At 31.9% G+C, this 15,284-nt stretch overlaps 1 long non-coding RNA gene across 1 annotated transcript; it reads left to right on the top strand.

Annotated features, from left to right (window-relative positions):
• The first annotated feature begins 979 nt into the window (after window positions 1-979).
• LOC148617747 (uncharacterized) lies at window positions 980-3,193 on the top strand. The gene is made up of 2 exons (XR_015922523.1): window positions 980-1,818; window positions 2,798-3,193. It is a non-coding gene; the product is annotated as an uncharacterized LOC148617747 (long non-coding RNA).
• Window positions 3,194-15,284: the final 12,091 nt, after the last annotated feature.

Genomic DNA, 15,284 nt, shown 5'->3' with positions numbered 1-15,284 from the left:
TTGTATTCATTGGTATTCCAAATGTCTGTTTGAAACTTAAATTTACCAAACTGTACAAATTCGTTGTCGACAAATAAGCAACATAGTGATAATTGTACCATTGGTTTATTTCTCATATGATTCTGAATATCGGTAATAATACCGAAGCATCAGAAGTAGGATGATTCAAATCCGTCAAAATCCAAAAACATGGCCTTAACGTAAACAAATAAAACAGAGACGATCTACACACAAAATGTAGGAACCGACTATAAAAAAAGATTACAAATAAAAACTGGAGATAAGGGAAAGATTTTGCGTGATTTAATAGTATGCCCTATCCCTACCCAAGAAGGTAATTGTTCCTACATGAAACATTTTTTCCAGAAAAAGAAGTATCAAACTAAAATCTTTAATCCATCTGTGTATTCAACGGTATTCCTAGAAAAGTAGAGAATGTGTTTCAAGGAAGAAAACGAAGATGGAGGAAACTTACCATCCCGTTTTTAGTCCTGATTGCTCAGTTACTTTTGTTTTTTTTGTGCGTGTTATTTTATTTAGTTTATGTTCTTAGTTGTGTGTGTGTCTTTTTTCCCGATCTAGTCTTTATCCTTGGAATATATTCCTATGGTTTTCGCTCAAATCTTGGTTCCATTGATTACTACTTCGTTGAGTTATGAGAAATGGTTGTATAAAGGGTAGAGAATCCTGGTGAATAAATATTTCATTTAAGATTTATAGGTGATATTTTCTGTAAGTTCTTCCATAGTATGAAATCTAGCACAACTATTTAAAAAAAAACATAACGAAATGTGGAGATTTGATTGCAATGTCTCTTTTCTAATACACACGAGGATAGATTACTCAAAATAAAATTATCTAAATATTATATTCAGGTTTGAGTAAATAAATGTTCTTAAAAACACAAACATGCTGATAACAACAAATTTATCATCTTTATCATTATATGAATTAAATTGTTTTTGTCAAAGTTCACTAATGTAATATTTGGTTTTATAGAGCACGATTTAACTAATAATCTTAATATTTCGAAAGCGTTTGTGTTATTAAAATGGACGGACTTTGTATAATTCCACTGATGCTTTTAGTGTATCTTAGTGATGGCTTCCTGCTTAATGGTAGAACAACTGTTGCTCCAACCAATACTCCAATGATGTCAAACCACCAATACACTGCTTTGATAAACTTGATTATAGCCGAAAGGGATTCTAGAATGAATCTTGAGCAAAGAGTTACACATTTAGAAATTGAGTTGGTAGAAACGCAACGAGGAGTAACTGACATGTATAACGAAAACCAGAAGTACAACAAAACACTTGGTACATATCAAACAATAATTGACGACCTGAAATCAAAACATAAATGCCATTCAGTTGAAATATGATCCTCTGCAAGTACAGCACGAAGAATTGAAGAGGAACAATACAAATCAAGATGCCCATATAAAACAATTTCAGGACGATATTAAGCAAATGACCATGAAAAAAGGGATTTCAGATTTAAGCATGTTAGTCGGAGTGCGAAATAAAACCAGCCTGATAAAAGATGAATTGGTAACAACAAATAGCAGAATAAACGCCTTGTCAGCTGATGCTGAAGCGAGAAAACAGGACTTCCTAGCTCTATACAACAAGGAAAGGGCAACCGAAGAGAGAATAGCAAATATTAGCTATTCGATGAATCGCACTCTAAACCAAATATCATTTATTCAAAACCAAACTTTGCGTGTCATTCAAGACGAAATGCACCATTTGCAAGATTTACATCTTCAAACTTCAGACCGACTTAATAGGGAAATTCACAGTATGTCAGGACGAGGTTCGTAATGTTAGTAGGCAGATAGTTATTATTGTACATCATCAAGTTTATTTAACTCAGAGAGAAACTAAACGTAAAACTGCAATACCACACTAGTGGAAATATCATGGTCATAATATTTATGATATTATCAATATAAGAACGGTCTTAAAAATAATTCAAAGAAAACTGTAACTTTGGTTATTTCTAGAAATTTGAATGTTAAAAAATATTTTCTACCATAAAACATTTCTACCACAAGCTCCTTCAAAAAATATTATTCGTGACAAAAATTTCTTTCAGAACTCATATAATATTTGTACTACAAATTGTAGAGGACAAAGTCATCGTAATGGTATTCAATTCGAAAAAAAATGATAGCCACGGAAGCTCTGAGAGCCAGATTTCAGTCTGACAGGAAGTTACGTCCTGTTGGAACTTTTCATAGCTCTAATCTTCGTCACTAAAATGCATTTATTAAATGGTCTTCAATAATTACTTAAATTGAGAAACTTTATTTCTTTTCTGATATGCTATCAGGGTATAAGCCTTTTTTGCTTTAGCCAGAAAGTCGGAAGTATGAACACTAAGCAATAAAGGTCTCTCTTCTTAGCGACAAGAATGTCAAGAAGCATCAAGACATGTGGGGAAAAATAGCGACAATAAGATTTTTGAAATATATCTTTATATTCAACTTCGTCCTCTCACAGGTTACACCTGCCTCATATCATACACTAGTGATAGTTGATGCCCTCTTCTTTCTATTTTCAATTTCAAAGATTATTCATATATCATAATCGACTGAATGTTGGCAATAATTAATTATTAACAGTATAATGATATGATATGTTTAATGCCTTTCAAACCAAACGTGTTAAAGTATTTTAATTCATAATACAAAATATGTTTTAACACATGTTAATACTTATATCAAAACAAAAGAAAGATACCGACGCCTTTGTTGAGCAAAAAAAACCCCTTTTCTTTCATTTTTTTATAGTTGCTCTTACAGTAGGGGCAATTAGCAATACTTACAATCCTGGCAGTGCAATATTATTCTTACCTGTCCACACTCAATATGGGGTCAGCACTTCTGAAGTATTAGCTGTATCAACTAGGGGAACGTACAGAGTAGAGAAGAGTGGACTTTATCTTATATCAATTTATATCATGACGAATACCAACAACGATGCTCGTTTTGTGCTGTACAAGACTGGAGTGATAATAGGATATAGCTACCCTAACACTGGAAGCCACTACCGGACTTCTTCACTATTTCTGTTGAAAAATCTCAATTTTAACGATACATTAGAAGTCAAATCTCCGTACTACAAGATGTATGTTCTTGTTTATCTATTTTACAACTTGTTTAATAAAAAATGTTTAGCAAACAGTATTTTAGAGTATTTATATGTTGTATGGTAACTAAGGTAATTGTGTTTATTTTGTCTTCTATCAGGTCAAAAACATTCATGATATCGCCCAAAATCGGCTGAGATGTATTTATTACAACCATTATCCTTTCAAATAACTAACTAACTAACTAGTACATACCAAAACATATCTTGAAAGAGTAATCAAGGGAACCAAGGTTATTGCGGTAATCAAAAGAATGTAATCCAGGGACAAAAACCAGATATGGAAAACATACACAACAAAGAACAAACATAAAGTAACTAAAATCATACATACAAAGTAACAAAAGCAAATGAGCAACTTGGACTCCACTAAAAACTGGGAGCATAGACCAGGTGCACCGGTAGGGTAAGCGTCCTCTGTTTTTCTAGAAACACCCGCCGAGTTGCTAATAAAAAGTCAAGTCCGGGGTAGACAAACGAGGAAAGGAAAACTATGACCCGTTGAATAAATCAGTTTTCATGCTGCAGATGGATACACCATAACAATCCACGAGTTCATGATGACTACCATAAAACTTCTGTGGTGATGACTTCAATCTTGTAGCAGCATAACCATGTTCAAGAAGCCTATTTGTTAGAGTTCTAGCGCGATACAAAAAGTCTGCGTAATTTCGGCAAGCTCTGGCATAATGTGTGAGTTGTGATATGAACACTCCAAACGCAGGTGCTGAAGGGATGCTGCCTCAGATGAAAGGAAATTTGACAATTTTGAATGAAAAGTCATCACGTTTGTCGTAAAGTTTGGTCAATAGTTTTCCTTTACCACCGATTTCTATGTGTAGGTCAAGATATGAGGCTGACTTCACAGTAACTGGGACCAAAATAGGCCTTACCGAACCTACTCTTTTATCATCCAAAAATACTACTATTATTTCATGGAACGCCTAAGGTAATAGTAAACCCCAAGAACATCCGAACTTTGATAAGCAAACGAGAATTGGAAGAAAAATAGGAAATATGAGTATAGTACTATGATCAATAGCAGACACAAATGTTGATCGGGTAAAACGAATAACGAAGGACTTTTGAAGCAATAAGTCAAAATGTTATACTTCTTTTTTATACATAATAAATACTGAAGTATTATAGTAAGAACTAATTTTATGGTGCATTCATACGATTAAATATTGTGCATTCAATTCGCATTCAATGTGAATTGAAGTCCAATTATGTATTCACACGTAAAACGAATTTTCAATGAGAGTTGTTGCGAATTGAAATAATGCGCATTATTGAATTCGCTCCCGGATAAGTTTTCGCTAATGCGAATTCAATAATGTGCATTTAATTTGCATGCAAATGCAGTGTGAACGGATTATTTTGACATAGACGATTTCTTACAATAAGTGCGCGATTTATCAATGCGCATTAAATGACTAAACGCATGTGAACGCAAAAGAATTTAAATACACATTGATGCGAATTCAAAATATGTGTTAACGTCATCGTCTTTTTCAATGCGCATAAACTCAATGCAAATTGAATGCAAATTACGTGTGAACACAGGATTAATTTGGAACAAAATATTGTTTTATGAACTATTTAATTTTTACTTTAATAATGAAAATATTAGGATAATTAACCATTGATTCATATAATTTATAGTTAATTTGCAGCAGGCAATCTGTATATAATACAAATTATTAAACCATTTTCGTTTGTTTGTTTGTTTGTTTTTTTTTGCAGAACTTTTAGCCGTTGACTGTCTTTACATATTTTAAAGATTATTCTGTTTTTTTTTAAACTAAAAGTCTTCAAAGTGTCATGAATTTTTTGCAATAGTTGCTCTTTTTTAGATAAGAACTGATGAATGATATTTCATATTATTTAGTGCTTATGGATATCGTATTAAGAAAGCTGTACAATATGTGACGTCCTATGGATGATTTAAATCTTTTGACCAAGTTTGTTTAAATTTCTGTTATGTTTTGGCTGCTATTTTAAACCATACAGGCGGGCAACTCGACAAGCCAAAATAAAATGTAAATGAAAAGGAGCAAAAGCGCCACTGCTTTTCAAAACTTCGCATACATTGAATGAATATTTCTTTTTCAGTTGTGATTTTTACTTGGCATTAAAAAGGATCTATTAAATCGTTTTATTTCACGAATTTCCTTGACATTTCCATTTAAACTGGCATGAAGAAAAATATTCCATTTTCAAACAATAAGGATCAGAAAACTAAGAATAATTTGCAAAATTAATGCCCAAAATCAAAAGTCTTTTTCATGCTAATTAAACATTTTTATTATTTTTCGCCAGTTTCAAAGATTTCATATTAGGAAGTGAAATATAATGGTTTATTATAAGGTGCATAAACGGTTATTTCAGAACAAACAGGAAGTAGCTTTTTCTTAAAAGTTTATATATTTTGTCACAATGTATACTCAGTATTGTAGTCTATTAAAGTTCAGATAAATCAGGAAATTAATTGCGCTCTCTATAGCAACCTAAATATCTATAACTAGATAAAGTCTGTTGTATCTTATCAGATGAAATCTCTAAAATACTAGGAAATTAACGAAAAATTGTTGAGAGCCATCAGTTTTTTTTTTATTGTGGTTGTATTTTAGAATATAAGAGAAACAATCCTTAATGTTAATGTCCTGGCATTTGAAATCCCTTGACAATTAACGAATATATAATATAAAATAAAGATTAAGTGACTGGAAACAGGTACATATCTTTATGGGCCCATAGTCTTTAATTTGTATTTGTATCTTATTTGTATGTAGTTCCTTTTTACATTTTAAATGTGACTTTTGTTCATTTAATTATTGTTCATATCTTTCTGGACCAGGAGAAGGGAGAGTAGTTATGAAGTAAAGTTATGACCGAATTTAAAGATTGAATCAGAAAATCGTTTATGTTTAAACCTGAATAATCCCGTCAATTAATTGAAATTTGCACAAGATTACAATATGATTTGCAATTGAATTGCTTTAACTTGACTTTCATAGTTGCATTCCCCTCAATTCTGTAAATTTCGTTCGTATATATTGCCATTAATGATTAATTTGTTAGAAAATACAGAAAGTGATTAAAACGGAAAGCCCAAAAAAAGTTGGAGGAGGATTTGATATTGAATATTCGCATATCTTAAAAACACTTGATTTTGAAAAACAGACATTAGGATAACGCTTATGAATGAATAATACATATGAAAAGCGTTGTATATATTCAATATTTTGAGTCGTCCCAAAAGCGGATAACGTCGCACAGAATCTTCCGCTTTTTCCTCGACAAGGAGCTTCATGTAGCGTCAGGAGTGAGTGTGAACAATAGACTTTTGATTGAAGTAGGAAGTTCATTAAAAACACTTTAGGAAATGAAAAAAAAAAAATAAGGAAAGCAGTCATCTAATGTGCTTCCACCAATACCAAATTTGTGTCTTTTTGTCAATCAAAGAAGGAGTATTCATTATTTACATGTCGAGAGCGACACACATGTGTAGCTGATTCAAGAAACCGATTTAAAAAGTCCACACAAGAAAAAGTTTAATGTAACCCCTCTTGATTTTTAGGAGTTCTTGGTGACAGATGTAGTGAGTGCTTTCAATTTCCTTTCTAATTATGTAGCATAATTAACTATTTGATATAATTGATATATTTGGTAACAAGGATTTGTTTGCCTTTTTGCTTTGGCAATCTTAAAATTGTATTTGATTGATACATACAAAATTCCAATTAAAACTAACTCTCCTGTAATACTAAGTTTGTCATAAACGGTTAAAAGATAAGCAGACATCTTTTTAGGACTCATGGCATATGTTTTTGATTTAACGCCTGCCAGGTCTCACGTATACCTATTACATCCGCAGTCATTGGAACTTGAAAGGTATCAACGAAGTTAACGAAGTTATTACAAAACACTTCGGAACTAATCTCAGAGATTCGTCATCTAATTGAATCAAGATGCCGTGCATTGTAAAATGTAATTGGAAACAAATACAGTGTGAGGACAGGCTAAACAGAATCCCACTGAGTAATTGAATCTGTATAAGTGTTCAGTTTCGATCTGTTTCTGTCAATATGTGGCACTTCAAACTAGAAAGATATTTATTAGATTACTAAATGATATATCATTTTGAGCTAGAGCATTCATCATTGCAGGCTATGCAAGGTTTCTTAAGGATATGGTTTTTATCCTCTCACTCTTACTTAATAGCAATGACATCACTTAATGATGTAAATAGGTCTTATACTATCATCTTTTATATGCACAAGCCCAGTATAAGGTTTTCTCCGAATTTATAAGGTTACAAAAGCGCGTATGTGTCTCGTTGGCATACAGTCAATTCTTAACCCTAACATTAAACCCTGGAGCAAATACAGACGTTTCTGATTGGTGTATATTTAAAACAGAGATATACATTAAAAATTGTATGATCAAAAAGAATTGAAAACATAGAAATGGAAGGTGACAAACCGTATATGTGTATTTTATGAGGACACTTCTAGGCTAAAGTTGCTACTGAATATTAATGTTTATATATCTTCAATCCACCGACATGGTATGTTTCATTTAAAAATAAAAGCTATAGGGGTATATCTAAGCGACTTTATGTTGAATTAGAGAAATTTTATCGGAATCTACATTTAGATTTTATTGGAAGTGGAAATAGCATTCTGAACAAACTGCGCTCTTAACCTTAATTTTTGTACTTCGAGTTGGTCTTTTTAACAAACAAGTAAAACATTGCTTTTCTGACAATCTCCTCTGCAGACCTATGACTACTTCCTGGTTCATTAAATATCACTACGCAAGCTTAAAGGCTCTGCTATACCGAATGTGAAAAAAAAAATCATACGCATTACTCAAAACGAATCCGCGAAGCTACTTCCGTTGTACTGTACTTATTTGCATATAGAAGCGGGGTAAAGTACTGAGTGTGGCAGAGATTTAAAGCTTTGAAATAGCGAATTTACCCTCTCTTAAAGAGAATGCTATTCTGAATGTGTATGTTCATTTTGAATTATGATTTATACTTCAGTGTTCAAATTTCAGTGATTGTATACAAATCTTAAAGGGCACTTGTGTTAAAGGGAGAACAAAAAAAAAGCTGTGTTTACAGACAAATCAAAACTCGAATAACACTAGTGAATGTGTGTGAGAGAGATTTATTAATTATGAAACGCTGTTACAACTATGTTTATATTACCATAAAGACTACTGAATTGCCTAATTCAAATCAGATGTTTGCCTTAACCAATCTATGCTTATCTATTTGCATATTTAAATTTTGTTAGTGTTATTTAAAAGACCTTTTCGTACTAACTGCGGGGCAGTCGATGAACATGGTCAATATGCCTTACAGGAAGGAAAACTCTTTTGTTCTACCCCAATCCCAACCTTCCGGAAGTATAACTTACTAATTGGCTGTCCCGCAGAAGGCACGAAAAAGTATGTACCGACCGTAAGTTGAGTGGTGCAATTAATAACATTTTTCATGAAATATACTAAATGTGGTTTGAGATTGATGTAAGCCGAGTACTTGGAAATATTTGGCAAACATTATTTTTCCAAGTCTATACCAAGGCTCTGCAGTGTCGCAATAAGATGATATTTGCAAAAGTATCCGATTAAACTTTAATGCAATCCAAAAAGGAATAGTTTAAGACTGTACGCTGGTAAAGTATTCATTACTAACGACTTAACATTACAGAAAGGTTCATTGACAACAACAGAAAACAGGTCTATTTATCAACCTCTTGTATTCGATTTAAATTTTGTAGACAGAAAATGTCCTACTCCGACTCGTGTGGTTGACACTTTTCGAATGCTGATTTCCGACATTTACTTCATTTACGAGATATCTTTGTCAATAACTCGATAGACCATAAATCAAATTCTTTTTAAAAACCGTATCGCTATTTTTTACAAAAAAAAAAAATAATAGATTTGTTTTCAGCATGAACGCGGTTTTGCAACTATATCCAGCTTAGAATAAATAAGGCAAATACTATACGGAAGTGCGATAATGAATGAAAAATATAAAAAAAAAAAACGACCGTAGCTAAAGCATCTTAACAAACATATTACCCACTACACAAAATACAATAAAAATAAGCCTAAAAGAAAATCAGTTTGTTAAAAGGTAAATAATGCCGTAAACTGATAAAAAATGCAAATGAATACAACAACACGATTTTCAAGTGAACCTGTCAGTTGACATTTATACTTGCATTCACTCCAAATCTGTTTTGCTTTAACAGTAGAAGTTTAAACATACGTATACAAGAGTGTTTTCATTTGACAAGTGTCACATTAGTAATAAGTTAATTTTGTTTATTACTATTACATGGTATTAAGTACTTCTCCGTCTAAGAATCAGGTAAAAAGTGTATAAGGTGTGGCACATGAAAAGAAAAGATACACGAACATTTTATTGCATAATCCATGCATTTATACCTCATAACATCAAGAAATTACTGTCAAAGTGTTTGAAAAGTTTGCCTTTTTAACATATTGATAGGTCAAATTTAGTTGAAATGCACTGTGGAAAAATGGCGGGAAAATTTTCCTGAACTTTTTCCTTATATAAGCAGTCATAAAATATCTACATCACCTATGATTCAGGATAAATTTAAATAGCTGTTCAGTTGTTTTCTAGATGTGTTGAATGTATTTGAGGCAAAAAGACCAAATTGAGAAATATGATGTGCCATCCATTGCCTGATTCTTACACAGAATGGTACTTAAGTATAAGTTTTTATAAAAAAAAATCAGACAGAAGGTGATTCAAGCATGTCCAAAACCCACCGAATTCAGTTTAATTGTTTGTTCAGAAACAGTTCCTGGTCCATAACCAACCTTAGTTTTTCATTTTGTAGATTTTACATCTTTGCAAGAGTTCTCGTTATTGACCAAAAAGAGTTCTGATATTTGGGGTTTTCTACACCATGAATCACCTTACTAAAGGCAATGTCTGAAGTTTATATGGTCTTAATATGTTAAAGTGAAAGATCGGTTCTAGTCAATGCCGAAGTACATTTTACATTGGTACACATTAAGTCAGGCTTGTAAGACTTGTTTTTTTTTTGTTTTTTGTTTTTTTCAGCCCTTAGTTACACATTGAAAGAGTATATTTTAATGACTAATATGTTGGTTGTTAATTGAATGTTGGCTGGTATAATGAAAGCGAGGACAAATATACTGCATACGTACTTATTTTTGTTATTTTTTTTTGCGATTGAAAAGAAAAGCGCGAGAAATAATACCTGTAAAATAGATTTGAATCACTATATAACACCTATAGTTTTTAAAAACTGCGGAAATTGATACCGGCGAATATGTTCAATTGACAGAATCGCCCCCCCCCCCAAAAAAAAAAATGGTAAAAAAACTAATATAGAATTGTTCGAGTGCGATGATTCTTAGTTCATAACGACAGATCTTACAGAATCTATATCACTTTTGTTTGCATCAACAAATATAAACAATACTTCGTTTAAAATGAACTACCAGTCCAATCGAAAGAAAAATGAAAGTTGACTTAAACAACGGTTGAGGTCACTTATGAAATCTTAGTTTCAATATATACTTTCACTATGGGAAAGCAATACAATGAACAAAATAACATATTTGTAACTGTTACGTTGATATTAGAAGTGAGAAATATATATCCATTGTTTCTCTGTCTCCTATTAACTTTTTCATACTCATGCAGTGGCTCCAGGATACAGGAAATAACAACTTAAATTTCTTGATTATTGTTCATCAAAGCCCATTCGTCATTATCAACCAAGACATTTTGCGTTACATAAAATCATCGTCAGTCATTCCATCATCATTACACATTTCGTTTTGATTGACAGTCGCCAGTCGCAGTGGGTCGGTCATGCAATCTCTTGGATTTTTTTATAAGGTACCTTTCTACGCAATTTTTCAATAAACTATCAAAACTTGTTTTACTGTTTTTCCAAAAGGAAACTTTTTTGATTCATTGGTTTTAAGGTCTTAAAATATATAGCAGATTTTTTTGTCTAAAATTTTGATTTAAATTGGTTTTCTAAAACGTATAGTATCGTATTGGAAGTATGTATGGAAACAGTATTCTGAAAACTGATAGATTGAGCCAATTGCAAGTTATTGCTAATATATCATATCAAATGATAAACTTGATAGGCGACGCACTAGTCATTTTAACTACACCAGTTCAAATCAGAACCAACTTATCGTAAGTTGAGAAAACCAATTATGTACGGTCAAAAGAATAATAAAAAAAACATAGAAGTTCCCTGCTATGAGGAGATACAGTCACAACAACTTATGAAGCAGTCTTTGTAAGATGAAACCATATGCAATAGGTTAGTTCATCAATTACGATTAGTCGTCACAAGTAAAAGAAAGATGTCGTCTGGGACGAACAAGTTTTCTTATCTCTGTAACTCAGTAGGTATTACTTGTAATTACTGTGGATGCTGAATGCGTTGTATGAAGTGATAATAACCTGTGCTGGTTTTAAATATTGTAGGGATATATTTTTGTATTGTTTCATAATATCAATATTAATGATTTATTGATTGATTGATTGATTGTTGGGGTTTAACGCCCAAGCAGCAATATTTCAGCTATATTCAGGCAATGAACATGAAATGGATGATAAAATGAACATGAATGATAATGAAATGAAAAAAGGGATGGGACACAAGGATAATAGGTGAGACTAATTTTGATTTACACTAGGAAAAGGGGGATGGGTAAAGTCGGACAATTTAGCCTCCTGTGGCGGAGTGCAAAGGTTCCTACTCCTATCGAATACCACAGCAGGGTTCTTTAAGGTGCGAGGAACGTTTCCCAACACGGTGCACCACTATGGTTTGCGGTCAGGTTTTCCGTATTATAGCCTGACAACCCCAGCATGTAACACCCCATTCCACCACCTGGGGCATACATCCTAGTTGCTCTGTGGGCAGAGCGTCTAGCCCCCGGCTAGGTTTCTGAACACTATTTAGTCGCCTTCTACGACAAGCTTAGCGCTGCTGCGGATCTATTCTTTTGACACCCGGAGCCTCACGGGACATATATATCAATATTAAAGAAAACTCCAGGTTTTTCAGAAATAAAACGCATTATACAGGAATGAGCTATGGTCTTGATACGGTCTTTACTTGCATTGGTACTGAGTAAAAATCAATTCAACCATTGTGTAACAAAGCTAAATATATTTCTTAACGTAAAGAATAAAAATAGAAAGAAAACACCGAAAATTAAACATGCAATAAATCGGGACTCCTTTTTAAAAGAACGGGCACTGTCATCCAAATTAGTTTAATTCCAAAGTAAGAATTCAGTACTTTGTCTTTGTTCTTACTGCGCGTTATAAGTAATCGCTATAGTGAACGATAATTTAGTATTAAAACAGCGACTTAATTCTATATGCCATTTTTTGCCGATATAATGTCATATGAACCGGCAACAAATTATATGGACCGCCTCAATTTCAAATTCAGGACGTCACGTCAAAATTTAAGAAATTGTGTATGTTTTTTCTTTCTTTCTTATCAACCGTAGCTTAGAGGAGATTCATTGTTGAATTTTTTGTTCCATATATTACAATTTAACCCTCAGCGTCATGACTTATTTTCTAAATGTGTGTCTTTTTTAATTCAATCAAAATCCTTAAAACTGCTATCTATTTATTTTGTCGGTTGTCAGCATCTAGATTGAATAAAGTCTTTATTGTCTCTGTCTCATCCTTAAGGATTTAGAAAACTGACACTTTTATTTTCGATTAAGTATCAGTCGTATATAGAGCCTCATAATGCAATAATTTAATTGCAAATTGTAGGGACGCAATAAATTCCAACTTTAGATTGAGTCTTGGAAATATGAAAAAAGTTAGAATATTATAAATATCCCCGAAACTAATAACACTTTTTTATCAACACGGATTTTTTCCTCTGATATATAACCATTGCTTTTGTTTTCTACCAGAGTATATCTACATGAATATTAGACATGTTAATTCTACCTTGACAGAATAAAAATAAAAGAAATAACTTTTTAAACAAAATGCGATGGTTCGTAGTGTCTTTAAATAGAAATCTCAATTTAGAAACTTTTTTGCCACCTCTAAAATAGCAACGAGAAATGAATGTCCGGTTTGGGTTTCTTAGATAATATATAAAAAAAACAACATCTTATTATTAGTATTGAGAAATGAATTTATTACGATCAATTCTAGTAAAACTATATATAAAAACGAAAAAAAAAAAAAACAAAAACAAAAAAAAAACAGATGCAGAACCAATGATAATAATCACATAGATACGAAACCAGACAGTATAAAAACGACAATACATATAAAACAGGAAGACTGTGCAACAAAAATCATCTCAGAAATGAAAACCTACAAGAACGACAGCATACAAACAAACAAACAATGATAAAACTTAAAACCCCTTGAAGAATCGTGGATCAGTACGAAAAGTACTTTTTCTTGAAATATCTATTGTTTTTATATTGTTAAATTCAACATTTTCTATGTGCTTTCTTCCATTCGCGAACACAAGTTGGTCTCGTTAAACGTTTGTTAAAACTAATACCATGAAAATGATTCTAATCATTATGATTAAAAAAAACTATCGAAGTAAGATGATTTATTCGAGTCTAAATAAAATATTAATATCAAGGTCACAAAGCCGTTCTAAAACAGGGGGATACGAAAATGGAAATAAGTAAATCAGTATATACTAAGAGCTCATTTTTGTAAATATGAAATGTTATCTATCAAAACCTGGAAAGAGAAATACATATAAAAATCATTGTTACCGTAAATTCGCATCTCGCTAATATCATTGTATTTACTCTCATATGATATAAGTATATCTAAACTATTACGGGTCAACACGGATTACATATTTTGTCATGGGAGTGATTTTGCATCGACATTCGTATGGATACAGCTGGCTTTATGATATTTCCAACTAATATATTATTCATTTTAATTCAAAAATACGAGGACTAATTAACAAGTAATCAATATTCATAAACACTCAAGTTCCACTTTATCTTTTATATAGCTCCAGTCATGCTAAGATGATATAATTTTAGATATGAACCAAATCTATTAAGCTCTAAATTCTAAATAAACCCATGTTTGTAGACAAATGAAGTGTTTCAGTTTATATAATGGCATGGTACAAGTGTTTATTTCCGTAACATTGTTGATTTACGACTGTTTTACATTGTTATTCATTCTCTACTGACAGACAAGAACGTTGAATGTTATTAAGGCTTTTAAAAGCGACAAGAGCTCTTACAACGGAATATTGTCACTGATTTGCCGGAAATACCAACATAAACTACTGAATGATGTAATTTAGCAGTTATTTATGTAAGAAAAAAGATATTCTTGATCTGGAAATGAAAATGTTGTTCAAAACAAAAAAAAAAAAAAAAAAAAAAAAAAGAACAAATAAACAAAGATATTTTCCATATCATTTTGGTAAATTGAGTAACAATTTCATTCAAATGCACTGGAAAATGAAAATTTCAAGGCAGATAACTCTGTCAAAAAACTCAATTTTCTAACATTTTATTGAAATATTTCTGAGCAAATCCAGAGATACAGAGATCAAATAGTGGTCTTTTCAAATAGTAAAAGCATCCTTGAGACATTTATGTTTCTGATTTTTCCCATTTGACCTGGTTCTTTCAAATTCTTACACTTAACAACTATAACCGTCTTGTCTTTAGAATGGAATCATTTACCTTCTTGTTCAAGCTGTCTGACCTCTTTGAGTATATATTTTGTTCGCAAAATATTTTGTCGTATTTATGAAAAAGAAAGATTATGTAGACAACAATACTTGGTTTGTTGTGAAAAAATGTCTTTAACATGCGTGCTTATGACAGAGGCGACATGGAAAATGAACAAATAGATTGATCGAAAATACCTTTCATACTCCTATTGTGTAAATTATCATGTATTTTGTCGCGGTTAATTCGAAGCTACTGGGTTATCAACAAAATTAAAAATACATTCACAGAAAATGTAAAAAAAAAATCAAATTTCACATTTGATTGTTTTATCGAATTTAACAACCGAGATCCTTTTACATG

Source organism: Perna viridis, chromosome 5 (assembly GCF_037379345.1).
Source record: "Perna viridis isolate PV_CMFRI_1.1 ecotype Kerala chromosome 5, ASM3737934v1, whole genome shotgun sequence".
Taxonomy (NCBI): Eukaryota; Metazoa; Mollusca; class Bivalvia; order Mytilida; family Mytilidae; genus Perna; species Perna viridis.
Note: the sequence above shows the minus strand (reverse complement) of the source record. Positions and strands in the feature narration are given on the sequence as shown.